Raw genomic sequence first — 16000 nt, forward strand, 5'->3', positions numbered from 1 at the left:
AATCGGAATCTAAGGGACGCCATCTTGGATGACATCACTTAAAGGTACCTTCATTCATCTTTAGTCATCGAATGAAGAGGATGCTCCGCGTCAGATGTCTTGAAGATGGACCCGCTCCAATGAAGATAGAAGATGCCGTCTGGATAAAGATTTCTGCCCGTCTGGAGGACCACTTCCCCCGGCTTGGATGAAGACTTCTCCCAGCTTCATTGAGGACTTCAGCCCGGCTTGGATGAAGACTTCTCCCGGTAAGTTGATCTTCAGGGGGTTAGTGTTAGGTTTTTTTAAGGGTGTATTGGGTGGGTTTTATTTTTAGTTTGGGGACTTTGGGCCTGCAAAAGAGCTAACTGCCCTTTTAAGGGCAATGCCCATCCAAATGCCCCTTTCAGGGCAATGGGGAGCTTAGGTTTTTTTAGATAGTATTTTATTTGGGGTTGGTTGTGTGGGTGGTGGGTTTTACTGTTGGGGGGGTTGTTTGTATTTTTTTCAGGTAAAAGAGCTGATTACTTTGGGGCAATGCCCCACAAAAGGCCCTTTTAAGGGCTATTGGTAGTTTAGTTTAGGCTAGGGTTTTTTTTATTTTGGGGGGGCTTTTTTTATTTTGATAGGGCTATTAGATTAGGTGTAATTAGTTTAAATATCTTGTAATTTGTTTATTATTTTCTGTAATTTAGTGTTTGTTTTTGTACTTTAGCTAATTTAATTTAATTGATTTAATTGTTGTTAATTTAGTTAATTTATTTAATTATAGTGTAGTGTTAGTGTAACTTAGGTAAGGTTTTATTTTACAGGTACTTTTGCATTTATTTTAGCTAGGTAGTTATTAAATAGTTAATAACTATTTAATAACTATTCTACCTAGTTAAAATAAATACAAACTTGCCTGTAAAATAAAAATAAACCCTAAGCTAGCTAAATTGTAACTATTAGTTATATTGTAGCTAGCTTAGGGTTTATTTTATAGGTAAGTATTTAGTTTTAAATAGGAATAATTTAGTTAATGATAGGAATATTTAGTTAGATTTATTTAAATTATATTTAAGTTAGGGGGTGTTAGGGTTTGACTTAGGTTTAGGGGTAAATAACTTTAATATAGTGGCGGCGACGTTGGGGCGGCAAATTAGGGGTTAATAAATGTAGGTCGGTGGCAGCGATGTTAGGGACGGCAGATTAGGGGTTAATAATATTTAACTAATGTTTGCGAGGCGGGAGTGTGGCGGTTTAGGGGTTAATATGTTTATTATAGTGGCGGCAACGTTGGGGGCGGCAAATTAGGGGTTAATAAGTGTAGGTAGCTTGTGGCGACATTGGGACGGCAGATTAGGGGTTAATAAATATAACGTAGGTGTCGGCGATGTTGGGGGCAGCAGATTAAGGGTTCATAAATATAATGTAGGTGGCGGCGGTGTCCGGAGCGGCAGGTTAGGGGTTAAAATTTTTATTATAGTGTTTGCGATGCTGGAGGGCCGCGGTTTAGGGGTTAATAGGTAGTCTATGGGTGTTAGTGTACTGTTTAGCACTTTAGTTATGAGTTTTATGTTACGGCGTTGTACCATAAAAATCTTAACTACTAACTTTTAAATGCGTTAGGACTCTTGGAGGTAGAGGGTGTACTTTTTGGCCTCCCAGGACAGACTCATAATACCGGCGCTATGGAAGTCCCATAGAAAAAAGACTTTTACGAAGTTTACGTAAGTCGTTTTGCAGTAAGGCCAAAGAAGTGTGCGGTGACCCTAAACCTTCAAGACTCTTAATACCTGCGGGCGTAAAAAAGCAGCGTTAGGGTAAAAAATCAGGGTTAAGAGGTCCTAACGCACAACTCGTAATCTAGCCGTAAGTATGGTAACTGGAGTTCAAGGAGATCGATAAAAAGAATTTTATCCATGTTTTAAATGCAAGGCTTGCAAACATGGCCTTAAAAAGAACTCTCTCCAGTCCTTCACTACAAAAGAAAAATTTAGACTGAGTCAGATGATAAGATGTAAAGACAAAGGTGTCATCTATCTCCTTGAATGCTCTTGTGGTTTGCAATATGTAGGACAAACCAGCCAGCCACTATGAGGCAGAGTAAGAGAACATCTAATCAAAATAGAAGGTAAAAATACTGATGTCCCCTCTACAAACATTTCACTCAAAAACATAATGGCGACACAAAAATGATGAAATATGTGGGTCTACGAATAGTCGAAAAAGATTGGAGAGGGGGAGATTTTGAGAAAAGGCTGCTTAAAGCTGAGTATAAATAGATCTTCGAAATGGATACTATATATCCCAAGGGCTAAAATGTCAAATTTGAAGTAGCACACCTTCTTCAATCCTAAATAAAAGTTATAAAGATGGAGTAACTGTCATAATAGAAGCTATTAAAGATCAAATAGCTTACACTCCCAGTCCTTATATTGAAAGCAACAGAAATAGTAATAATTAAAAGTAATAAATAAAGTTTTTTACATCATCAGGGACTTAGTCAAATTCATCTGTATTCTGATATTCCAGTTATCCTTTTTCAAACCATCTTGACAAGTGGGTCGATAAACCTGTATCATCCATACTACTCTAATACATATCTAAAAACTAAATTTATCCTTACCTGATAAATTTCTTTCTCTTGTGGTGTATCCAGTCCACGGGTTCATCCATTACATGTGGGATTTTCTCCTTCCCAACAGGAAGCTGCAAGAGGACACCCACAGCAGAGCTGTCTATATAGCTCCTCCCCTAACTGCCACCCCCAGTCATTCGACCGAAGACAAGCAAGAAAAAGGAGAAACTATAGGGTGCAGTGGTGACTGTAGTTTAAAAATAAAAAACACCTGCCTAAAAGTGACAGGGCGGGCCGTGGACTGGATACACCACAAGAGAAAGAAATTTATCAGGTAAGCATAAATTTAGTTTTCTCTTGTAAGGTGTATCCAGTCCACGGGTTCATCCATTACTTGTGGGATACCAATACCAAAGCTTTAGGACACGGATGAAGGGAGGGACAATGCAAGCACTTAAACGGAAGGCACCACTGCCTGCAAGGCCTTTCTCCCAAAAATAGCCTCCGAGGAAGCAAAAGTATCAAATTTGTAGAATTTAGAAAAAGTATGAAGTGAAGACCAAGTCGCCGCCTTACAAATCTGTTCAACAGAGGCCTCATGTTTAAAAGCCCATGTGGAAGCTACCGCTCTAGTAGAATGAGCTGTAATTCTTTGAGGAGGTTGCTCGCCAGCAGTCTCATAAGCTAAACGGATTATGCTTCTCAGCCAAAAAGAAAGAGAAGTTGCCGAAGCATTTTGGCCTCTCCTCTTTCCAGAGTAGACGACAAACAATGCAGATGTTTGATGAAAATCCTTAGTAGCTTGCAAATAAAACTTTAAAGCACGAACCATGTCAAGATTGTGTAACAGACGTTCCTTCTTTGAAGAAGGATTAGGACACAGTGACGGAACAACAATTTCCTGATTGATATTCCTATTAGATACTACCTTAGGAAGAAACCCAGGTTTGGTATGCAAAACTACCTTATCTGCATGGAAGATCAGATAAGGGGACTCACACTGCAAGGCAGATAACTCTGAAACTCTTCGAGCCGAAGAGATAGCTACTAAAAACAGAACTTTCCAAGATAAAAGCTTGATATCTATGGAATGCAAGGGTTCAAACGGAACCCCTTGAAGAACTTTAAGAACTAAATTTAAACTCCATGGCGGAGCAACAGGTTTAAACACAAGCCTGATTCTAACCAAAGCCTGACAAAATGCCTGAACGTCTGGAACATCAGCCAGACGCTTGTGCAAAAGAATAGACAGAGCAGAAATCTGTCCCTTTAAGGAACTAGCTGATAATCCCTTTTCCAATCTTTCTTGGAGAAAAGATAGTATCCTAGGAATCCTGACCTTACTCCATGAGTAACCCTTGGATTCACACCAATGAAGATATTTACACCATATCTTATGATAGATTTTCCTGGTGACAGGCTTTCGAGCCTGAATCAAGGTATCAATGACCGACTCGGAGAAACCACGTTTTGATAAAATCAAGCGTTCAATCTCCAAGCAGTCAGAAATTAGATTTGGATGTTTGAATGGACCTTGGAGTAGAAGGTCCTGCCTCAGCGGCAGAGTCCATGGTGGAGAGGATGACATGTCCACCAGATCCGCATACCAAGTCCTGCGTGGCCACGCAGGCGCTATCAAAATCACAGAAGCTCTCTCCTGCTTGATCTTTGCAATCAGACGAGGGAGGAGAGGAAACGGTGGAAACACATAAGCCAGGTTGAAGGACCAGGGCACTGCTAGAGCATCTATCAGCGCTGCCTGGGGATGCCTTGACCTGGACCCGTAACAAGGAAGCTTGGTGTTCTGACGAGACACCATCAGATCCAGTTCTGGTTTGCCCCAAAGTTGAATCAGCTGGGCAAATACCTCCGGATGGAGCTCCCACTCCCTCGGATGAAAAGTCTGCCGACTTAGAAAATTCGCCTCCCAGTTCTCTACTCCTGGGATATGGATAGCTGAGAGATGGCAAGAGTGAACCTCTGCCCATAGAATTATCTTGGAAACCTCCATCATTGCCAGGGGACTCCTTGTTCCCCCCTGATGGTTGATATAGGCTACAGTCGTGATATTGTCCGACTGAAATCTGATGAACTTGGCCGCAGCTAGTTGAGGCCAAGCCTGAAGAGCATTGAATATCGCTCTTAGTTCCAGAATGTTTATTGGAAGGAGGGCTTCCTCCTGAGTCCACGAACCCTGAGCCTTCAGGGAGTTCCAGACTGCGCCCCAGCCCAGAAGGCTGGCATCTGTCGTCACTATAGTCCACTCTGGCCTGCGGAAACTCATTCCCCTGGACAGATGGACCCAAGATAACCACCAGAGAAGAGAATCCCTGGTCTCTTGATCCAGATTTAACAGAGGAGACAAATCTGTGTAGTCCCCATTCCACTGGTTGAGCATGCAAAGTTGCAGTGGTCTGAGATGAAGGCGGGCAAAGGGAACTATGTCCATTGCCGCTACCGTTAGGCCGATCATTTCCATGCACTGAGCCACTGATGGCCGAGAAGTGGAATGAAGAGCACGGCAAGAAGTTAGAAGTTTTGATATCCTGACTTCTGTCAGAAAAATTTTCATTTCTACTGAATCTATCAGAGTTCCTAGGAAGGAAACTCTTGTGAGAGGAGAGAGAGAACTCTTTTCTATGTTCACTTTCCACCCGTGAGACCTCAGAAAGGCCAGAACTATTAGTTATATTGTAGCTAGCTTAGGGTTTATTTTATAGGCAAGTATTTAGTTTTAAATAGGAATAATTTAGTTAATGATAGGAATATTTAGTTAGATTTATTTAAATTATATTTAAGTTAGGGGGTGTTAGGGTTTGACTTAGGTTTAGGGGTAAATAACTTTAATATAGTGGCGGCGACGTTGGGGCGGCAAATTAGGGGTTAATAAATGTAGGTCGGTGGCAGCGATGTTAGGGACGGCAGATTAGGGGTTAATAATATTTAACTAATGTTTGCGAGGCGGGAGTGTGGCGGTTTAGGGGTTAATATGTTTATTATAGTGGCGGCAACGTTGGGGGCGGCAAATTAGGGGTTAATAAGTGTAGGTAGCTTGTGGCGACATTGGGACGGCAGATTAGGGGTTAATAAATATAACGTAGGTGTCGGCGATGTTGGGGGCAGCAGATTAAGGGTTCATAAATATAATGTAGGTGGCGGCGGTGTCCGGAGCGGCAGGTTAGGGGTTAAAATTTTTATTATAGTGTTTGCGATGCTGGAGGGCCGCGGTTTAGGGGTTAATAGGTAGTTTATGGGTGTTAGTGTACTGTTTAGCACTTTAGTTATGAGTTTTATGTTACGGCGTTGTACCATAAAAATCTTAACTACTAACTTTTAAATGCGTTAGGACTCTTGGAGGTAGAGTGTGTACTTTTTGGCCTCCCAGGACAGACTCATAATACCGGCGCTATGGAAGTCCCATAGAAAAAAGACTTTTACGAAGTTTACGTAAGTCGTTTTGCGGTAAGGCCAAAGAAGTGTGCGGTGACCCTAAACCTTCAAGACTCTTAATACCTGCGGGCGTAAAAAAGCAGCGTTAGGGTAAAAAATCAGGGTTAAGAGGTCCTAACGCACAACTCGTAATCTAGCCGTAAGTATGGTAACTGGAGTTCAAGGAGATCGATAAAAAGAATTTTATCCATGTTTTAAATGCAAGGCTTGCAAACATGGCCTTAAAAAGAACTCTCTCCAGTCCTTCACTACAAAAGAAAAATTTAGACTGAGTCAGATGATAAGATGTAAAGACAAAGGTGTCATCTATCTCCTTGAATGCTCTTGTGGTTTGCAATATGTAGGACAAACCAGCCAGCCACTATGAGGCAGAGTAAGAGAACATCTACTCAAAATAGAAGGTAAAAATACTGATGTCCCCTCTACAAACATTTCACTCAAAAACATAATGGCGACACAAAAATGATGAAATATGTGGGTCTACGAATAGTCGAAAAAGATTGGAGAGGGGGAGATTTTGAGAAAAGGCTGCTTAAAGCTGAGTATAAATAGATCTTCGAAATGGATACTATATATGCCAAGGGCTAAAATGTCAAATTTGAAGTAGCACACCTTCTTCAATCCTAAATAAAAGTTATAAAGATGGAGTAACTGTCATAATAGAAGCTATTAAAGATCAAATAGCTTACACTCCCAGTCCTTATATTGAAAGCAACAGAAATAGTAATAATTAAAAGTAATAAATAAAGTTTTTTACATCATCAGGGACTTAGTCAAATTCATCTGTATTCTGATATTCCAGTTATCCTTTTTCAAACCATCTTGACAAGTGGGTCGATAAACCTGTATCATCCATACTACTCTAATACATATCTAAAAACTAAATTTATCCTTACCTGATAAATTTCTTTCTCTTGTGGTGTATCCAGTCCACGGGTTCATCCATTACATGTGGGATTTTCTCCTTCCCAACAGGAAGCTGCAAGAGGACACCCACAGCAGAGCTGTCTATATAGCTCCTCCCCTAACTGCCACCCCCAGTCATTCGACCGAAGACAAGCAAGAAAAAGGAGAAACTATAGGGTGCAGTGGTGACTGTAGTTTAAAAATAAAAAACACCTGCCTTAAAGTGACAGGGCGGGCCGTGGACTGGATACACCACAAGAGAAAGAAATTTATCAGGTAAGCATAAATTTAGTTTTCTCTTGTAAGGTGTATCCAGTCCACGGGTTCATCCATTACTTGTGGGATACCAATACCAAAGCTTTAGGACACAGATGAAGGGAGGGACAATGCAAGCACTTAAACGGAAGGCACCACTGCCTGCAAGGCCTTTCTCCCAAAAATAGCCTCCGAGGAAGCAAAAGTATCAAATTTGTAGAATTTAGAAAAAGTATGAAGTGAAGACCAAGTCGCCGCCTTACAAATCTGTTCAACAGAGGCCTCATGTTTAAAAGCCCATGTGGAAGCTACCGCTCTAGTAGAATGAGCTGTAATTCTTTGAGGAGGTTGCTCGCCAGCAGTCTCATAAGCTAAACGGATTATGCTTCTCAGCCAAAAAGAAAGAGAAGTTGCCGAAGCATTTTGGCCTCTCCTCTTTCCAGAGTAGACGACAAACAATGCAGATGTTTGATGAAAATCCTTAGTAGCTTGCAAATAAAACTTTAAAGCACGAACCATGTCAAGATTGTGTAACAGACGTTCCTTCTTTGAAGAAGGATTAGGACACAGTGACGGAACAACAATTTCCTGATTGATATTCCTATTAGATACTACCTTAGGAAGAAACCCAGGTTTGGTATGCAAAACTACCTTATCTGCATGGAAGATCAGATAAGGGGACTCACACTGCAAGGCAGATAACTCTGAAACTCTTCGAGCCGAAGAGATAGCTACTAAAAACAGAACTTTCCAAGATAAAAGCTTGATATCTATGGAATGCAAGGGTTCAAACGGAACCCCTTGAAGAACTTTAAGAACTAAATTTAAACTCCATGGCGGAGCAACAGGTTTAAACACAAGCCTGATTCTAACCAAAGCCTGACAAAATGCCTGAACGTCTGGAACATCAGCCAGACGCTTGTGCAAAAGAATAGACAGAGCAGAAATCTGTCCCTTTAAGGAACTAGCTGATAATCCCTTTTCCAATCTTTCTTGGAGAAAAGATAGTATCCTAGGAATCCTGACCTTACTCCATGAGTAACCCTTGGATTCACACCAATGAAGATATTTACACCATATCTTATGATAGATTTTCCTGGTGACAGGCTTTCGAGCCTGAATCAAGGTATCAATGACCGACTCGGAGAAACCACGTTTTGATAAAATCAAGCGTTCAATCTCCAAGCAGTCAGAAATTAGATTTGGATGTTTGAATGGACCTTGGAGTAGAAGGTCCTGCCTCAGCGGCAGAGTCCATGGTGGAGAGGATGACATGTCCACCAGATCCGCATACCAAGTCCTGCGTGGCCACGCAGGCGCTATCAAAATCACAGAAGCTCTCTCCTGCTTGATCTTTGCAATCAGACGAGGGAGGAGAGGAAACGGTGGAAACACATAAGCCAGGTTGAAGGACCAGGGCACTGCTAGAGCATCTATCAGCGCTGCCTGGGGATGCCTTGACCTGGACCCGTAACAAGGAAGCTTGGTGTTCTGACGAGACACCATCAGATCCAGTTCTGGTTTGCCCCAAAGTTGAATCAGCTGGGCAAATACCTCCGGATGGAGCTCCCACTCCCTCGGATGAAAAGTCTGCCGACTTAGAAAATTCGCCTCCCAGTTCTCTACTCCTGGGATATGGATAGCTGAGAGATGGCAAGAGTGAACCTCTGCCCATAGAATTATCTTGGAAACCTCCATCATTGCCAGGGGACTCCTTGTTCCCCCCTGATGGTTGATATAGGCTACAGTCGTGATATTGTCCGACTGAAATCTGATGAACTTGGCCGCAGCTAGTTGAGGCCAAGCCTGAAGAGCATTGAATATCGCTCTTAGTTCCAGAATGTTTATTGGAAGGAGGGCTTCCTCCTGAGTCCACGAACCCTGAGCCTTCAGGGAGTTCCAGACTGCGCCCCAGCCCAGAAGGCTGGCATCTGTCGTCACTATAGTCCACTCTGGCCTGCGGAAACTCATTCCCCTGGACAGATGGACCCAAGATAACCACCAGAGAAGAGAATCCCTGGTCTCTTGATCCAGATTTAACAGAGGAGACAAATCTGTGTAGTCCCCATTCCACTGGTTGAGCATGCAAAGTTGCAGTGGTCTGAGATGAAGGCGGGCAAAGGGAACTATGTCCATTGCCGCTACCGTTAGGCCGATCATTTCCATGCACTGAGCCACTGATGGCCGAGAAGTGGAATGAAGAGCACGGCAAGAAGTTAGAAGTTTTGATATCCTGACTTCTGTCAGAAAAATTTTCATTTCTACTGAATCTATCAGAGTTCCTAGGAAGGAAACTCTTGTGAGAGGAGAGAGAGAACTCTTTTCTATGTTCACTTTCCACCCGTGAGACCTCAGAAAGGCCAGAACAATGTCCGTATGGGACTTGGCGATTTGAAAAGTCGACGCCTGAATCAGAATGTCATCTAGGTAAGGGGCTAACGCTATGCCCTGCAGCCTTAGAGCCGCCAGAAGGGACCCTAAAACCTTCGTAAAGATTCTTGGTGCCGTGGCTAACCCGAAGGGAAGAGCCACAAACTGGTAATGCCTGTCTAGGAAGGTGAACCTGAGGAACTGATGATGATCTCTGTGAATCGGAATGTGGAGATAAGCATCCTTTAAGTCCACGGTAGTCATATATTGACCCTCCTGGATCATAGGGAGGATGGTTCGGATTGTCTCCATCTTCAAGGATGGGACCCTGAGAAATTTGTTTAGGATCTTGAGATCCAAGATAGGTCTGAAAGTTCCCTCTTTTTTGGGAACTATAAACAGGTTTGAATAAAAACCCAGACCCTGTTCCTCTCTTGGAACTGGGTGGATCACTCCCATAACCAGAAGGTCTTGAACGCAACGTAAGAATGCCTCTCTTTTTATCTGGTTTACAGATAGTTGTGAGAGATGAAATCTCCCCTTTGGAGATGAACCTTTGAATTCCAGAAGATATCCCTGGGAAACAATCTCTAGCACCCAGGGATCCTGGACGTCTCTTGCCCAAGCCTGGGCGAAGAGAGAAAGTCTGCCCCCTACTAGACCCGGTCCCGGATCGGGGGCTACTCTTTCATGCTGTCTTAGAGGCAGCCGCAGGTTTCTTGGCCTGCTTCCCCTTGTTCCAAGCCTGGTTAGGTCTCCAGACTAGTTTGGACTGTGCAAAATTTCCCTCTTGTTTTGCATTAGAGGAAACTGAGGCTGCGCCACTCTTGAAGTTTCGAAAGGAACGAAAATTATTCTGTTTGGTCCTCTTATTGGACCTATCCTGAGGAAGGGCGTGACCTTTTCCTCCAGTAATATCAGAAATGATCTCCTTCAGACCAGGCCCGAATAGGGTCTGTCCCTTGAAGGGGATGTTAAGAAGCTTAGACTTTGAAGTAACGTCTGCTGACCAGGACTTAAGCCGTAATGGCAAAACCTGAATTCTTAACCGTTAGTTTGGTTAACTGAAAAACGGCGTCAGAAATAAAGGAATTAGCTAACTTAAGAGCTTTAATCCTGTCTAGAATGTCGTCTAGCGGAGTCTCCACCTGCAGAGCCTCCTCAAGAGACTCGAACCAAAAAGCAGTAACTGGGGCTATGCATGCAAGAGACTGGAGAATAAGACCTTGATGAATAAAAATTTTCTTAAGGAGACCCTCCAATTTTTTATCCATAGGATCTAGGAAAGCACAACTGTCCTTGATGGGGATAGTTGTACGCTTAGCTAGGGTAGAGACTGCTCCCTCCACCTTAGGGACCGTCTGCCACGAGTCCCGTATGGCGGCATCTATGGGAAACATCTTTTTGAAAGCAGGAGGGGGAGAGAACGGCACACCTGGTCTATCCAATTCCTTAGTAATAATTTCTGAAAACCTCTTAGGGATTGGAAAAACATCAGTGTAAACAGGCACTGCAAAGTATTTGTCCATTTTACACAATTTCTCTGGAACCACAATGGGGTCACAATCATCCAGAGTCGCTAAAACCTCCCTAAGCAATAAGCGGAGGTGTTTAAGCTTAAATTTAAACGCTGTCATTTCAGAATCAGACTGAAGCAACGCCTTCCCTGAGTCTGAAATGTCACCCACAGATAGAAGCTCACCTGCCTCGGCTTCTGAGTATTGTGAGGGTATGTCGGACACAGGCATTAAAGCGTCAGAAAGCTCTGTATTAGTTCTAGCCCCAGAGCTGTCTCGCTTTCCTTGTAACCCTGGCAGTTTGGAAAATACCTCTGTGAGGGTAGCATTCATAACTGCCGCCATGTCCTGTAAGGTAAAAGAATTAGACGCGCTAGATGTACTTGGCATCACTTGAGCGGGAGTTATAGGTTCTGACACATGGGGAGAGCTAGATGGCATAATCTCCCTTTTTTCAGTCAGAGAATCCCCTGGAGATAAATCTTTAAGCGCCATAATATGGTTTTTATAGTTTATAGAAATTTCAGTACATTTGGTACACATTCTAAGAGGGGGTTCCACCATGACTTCTAAACATATTGAACAAGGAGTTTCCTCTATGTCAGACATGTTTAACAGACTAGTAATGAGACAAGCAAGCTTGGAAAACACTTTAATAAAGGTGAAACAGCAATTAAACAAAAACGTTACTATGCCTTTAAGAGGAAAAAACTAACACTTAAACTGCAAAACAGTGTAAAAATATAGTAAAGTCTTTGAAATTTTTACAGTGTGTGTAAGGGACTAAAGCAACATTGCACCCACTTGCAAATGGATGATTAACCCCTTAGGCCCCAAACCGGATTGAGGCTCCTACCTGCCCTCAAGTACGATTTTGTGCAGAAATAAACCCCTTATAATGGTCCTCAGGTGCCAGAGGACTCCTCTAGGGAAGCTGGATGTCTCAGTCTGAATTAAAACTGCGCATTTAGAGTGCTAAAATAGGCCCCTCCCACCATGTACTGCATGCCAGAGGGGCCTTAAGAAAATACTCCTAGGAGTATCTGATTAGCCATGTGGAAACTAGGCCCCAAATAAAGAGTTATCTCCCTCAGAGAAAAAACGTCCTACTTTTGAATTCATGTAAACGTTTAACTGTCACTAAGTAATAAGAGTATTACCCTGTTTTGTAAGCATGATCCCAGTCGCTGTTAAATCACTGCATCAGGCTTACCTCAAATACACAAGGCTCTGTCAGCATTTTCTAGAACTCATTCATCTCTCTAGAAATAAATATACTGAACATACCTCAAAGCAGGTAATCTGCAGACCGTTCCCCCAACTGAAGTTGTCCCATACTCTTCAGTTATGTGTGAGAACAGCAATGGACCTTAGTTACAAACCGCTAAGATCATCAACCTCCAGGCAGAACTCTTCTTCTGATTTCAGCCTGAGAGTAAAACAGTACAACGCCGGTACCGTTTAAAAACAACAAACTTTTGATTGAAGGTAAAACTACACTGTCACCACATATCTCTTGATACTTCCTATCTTGTCGAGAGCTGCAAGAGAATGACTGGGGGTGGCAGTTAGGGGAGAAGCTATATAGACAGCTCTGCTGTGGGTGTCCTCTTGCAGCTTCCTGTTGGGAAGGAGAATATCCCACATGTAATGGACGAACCCGTGGACTGGATACACCTTACAAGAGAAATACAATTTCACTATTCGTTTATGGATATATTATATATCCGCATCATGTTAGGCAGTATTATTACATTACATTCCAAACTGATTTATCTCCAATGTATACTTATTCCCTCTTTATGTTATCTATTAACTTTGGCTGTGCAATTTTGATTAATTCCGAGTTAGGTCTTATTTGACTTATATCACCATTCATTGATGGACATATTATATATCCGTTTCATGGTAGGCAGTATAATTACATTACATTCAAAACCGATTTATCTCTAATGTATATGTATATTTATTTCCTCTTTATGTTATCTATTAACTCTGACTGTGCAATTTGATTCATTCCCAATTAGGTTTTAGAATTTCACCTACCATAGACACTTTTGAAATTCGGGCTGTAGTTAAATTATCCCTATTTTAGAGTCCGCCGTATAATGCAGATATGAGCGGCTATTTACCCTTACCTTTGCTCATTTTTTATGTCTGTCAAGGATTGAAATTCATTTATTTGAACCATTCTATCGTCACGAGCGGCTCCTGCCCTTACCATTACCCACTTCTAATATGTCCACAAATGAATCAAGGACTGATATTCCTACCTTTGATCTAATGAAAATACTTGCCGTGATTCTAAGCAACACCCCCCTACACGCCATAGGCTGTCGGATACTTTAAAATATAGTAGAACTGTGTAGCTGGTATTTGTCTTGATAAAGACCTCGTTTAGAGGTTGAAACGCGTAGACGAACTCTCAACACCTCCGACTTACCAGCCCGAATAACCGCTACTGATAGGTGAGCCTATTTCCTAATCTGCTGTGACCAGTTTTTTGCCTGCCACAATTTTGTTCTCTTTTTTCCTTCACAGGTTTATAGGTTTAGACTTTCGCTTAAATTTCTTATTGGATTATCCACTAAGAACTGTTTGTCCTCACCGTTTGGATATACAAATTGTTCATAAAATCATCATCTGAACCATACAGCTTTCTACATTTTGAAAATTAAAGACTTTAGACATTTTCCTAAACATCCGTTTTTCGTATGACTGTACTGATCTAAGAGATCGCATCTGCTATTTTGCATTTATTTGTGTGTGTTCTTAGTCAGACATAATCTGACACATTAGATATATATTCTCTGAATGCGTTGATTCATTAGAGACATTTTATTGTACATATGTTTTATAATTGAATTGGATTGGCCAATCCACCTGTGATCACTATTTGTCAAGTATTGTATCACTGTGCACTTATCAGATTTAAGTAGAAAATCATTTCTTTTTATTTTCACTTATGATATATCTTTTGAACACTTACGTATAACGTTCTTTTTTCTAATCACATAACAGTTTATACTGTTAATGTAAATTTGTTACATTTACTTAAGCAGGAGATAATCATCTCTCCCCCTTTTGATGCTTTCTAATATTTACAGCTCTTTTTTTTCCCCTCCACTGATAGTTCACCAATTTTTTGGTAATTTTGTTCTCTCACTGTTTTAATAGCCTTAACTATTAACTTAATACCTATTGCCTCTTACATTTTACGATATCATTTTATATCACATTTGCCACCTTAGGCTGCTAGACCAATTAAATTCCTGTTCATATCAAAGATCTATTAACTGACATCTTATTTTATTAACATAGCTCTTTACAGACTGTCTTAAGTCCCTCCCACTCATTTTGCCCATTACACAATGACACAGACACTGATATTTGTAGCTTCATTTCATTTTTGCTATATGACTGGCTGGTAAATGAGCTCTGCAGTTTTTATTTGTTTTTATATTGTGCTTATTATTTTATTGTACCCAAATTGTGTCCTTTAAAAACTCAGCTTTCTACTATCTTTCAGTAAAAGAATCAAATTGATTAGATTTATAACACACGCCTTCTGAGTTATTTTATTACTGGTCAAAATTGAATTCACTGTATAGGGACGTATAAGTTGGGATGGAAAAATATTTTTTATACTCAATCCACTGTTATTTCACCTCCCTATTGCTCAGTCCCCACCTGATCGCTAAGTTATTATTTTATATGTACTAAAGCCTCTCTGAGGCGCTCCTTCTACCCCTCCTTCTTTCGTTTTGATTTATAACGACCATATTGGGTGGCAGTTTCTTAGAAGTCGAGCAAGTACATTTTAGTTTTGGCGCTGTCCTCTACACCCAATCCCCCACATCTAATATTTGTTACTACATTTAGACTTCACTGATGACATATTATGTTGTTAAGTAAACAGTGGCATTTTAAAAATGTAGATCTCAATATAGTGTCCATCTAAGGATTTGGAAGTGTATTTAAGATTTGTAACATCTAAAATGCGTTTAGTTTACGCACATAATAAACATATGTAAATATATTGTAATCATCGGATTATTATTGACTTTTCATAAAACATATTCAGTGTCGCCTCTATGGTGCTGATTTTTTACTTATATTAATAATGAGTTGCCACTATTCCTGATCAATATAATGAGGTTGATTAATTGCTCCAACAAATATTATACTAAATGGAAAATTAAAAACTATGACATGCACCCCGAATATAGTGTATTTTTCCAATGACTAATATACCAGCATTAATAATAACAATAGAATGAGCTTCGCTCAGTATGTTATAAATTTGCATAAATGGGATTAGACGTATATGGAGGATAATATGTCACTATAGCTATGACTCGTGACAATAGGAATCAGTTACTGCATTATGTAACTTGTATTGGTAAAAAATTCCCTTTCGTAATCCAAACGGTACGCGATCTAAGGGTAAATTGATTCTATGTCATATACAATATGAGGTGCATGACATAGTTTACCATATGCACAAAGTACTTATTATGAGCACTGCAGATTGTATTAGCAATATTGCCAGTAGTAAACATAATTCTTAGTATAATAAACCCCCACAAATACTGCTCCCAATGACAGGTAAGAAGCATAAAGGCTTGGTTTCTAAGTAAGCAATTACTGGCTAAACAGCTTAGCACGTTTTATTGGATACAATCTACCTAAAATCGAGCACACCTCTAAAGCATGGAGGTAGAATTATTCTGATAGGCTAGTTTGGAGGCATAACTGGATTCCGCCTTCTGATTGGTCCAATTTCGGCAGTGCACAATTTAAAAGCCCTAAGTCTTCGGCAATCGGTTTGTCATGATTACAAGATACACATTGAAAAAGGCCTGTGTTAAAGGACGAAACGTGTTTTTGCTTATATTTAGCTAGACCGCTGAGTTTACTATCCCTGATAGCTCAGACACACTCCTCACTCAATATGTTA

This window comes from Bombina bombina, chromosome 6, assembly GCF_027579735.1.
Source record: "Bombina bombina isolate aBomBom1 chromosome 6, aBomBom1.pri, whole genome shotgun sequence".
Taxonomy (NCBI): Eukaryota; Metazoa; Chordata; class Amphibia; order Anura; family Bombinatoridae; genus Bombina; species Bombina bombina.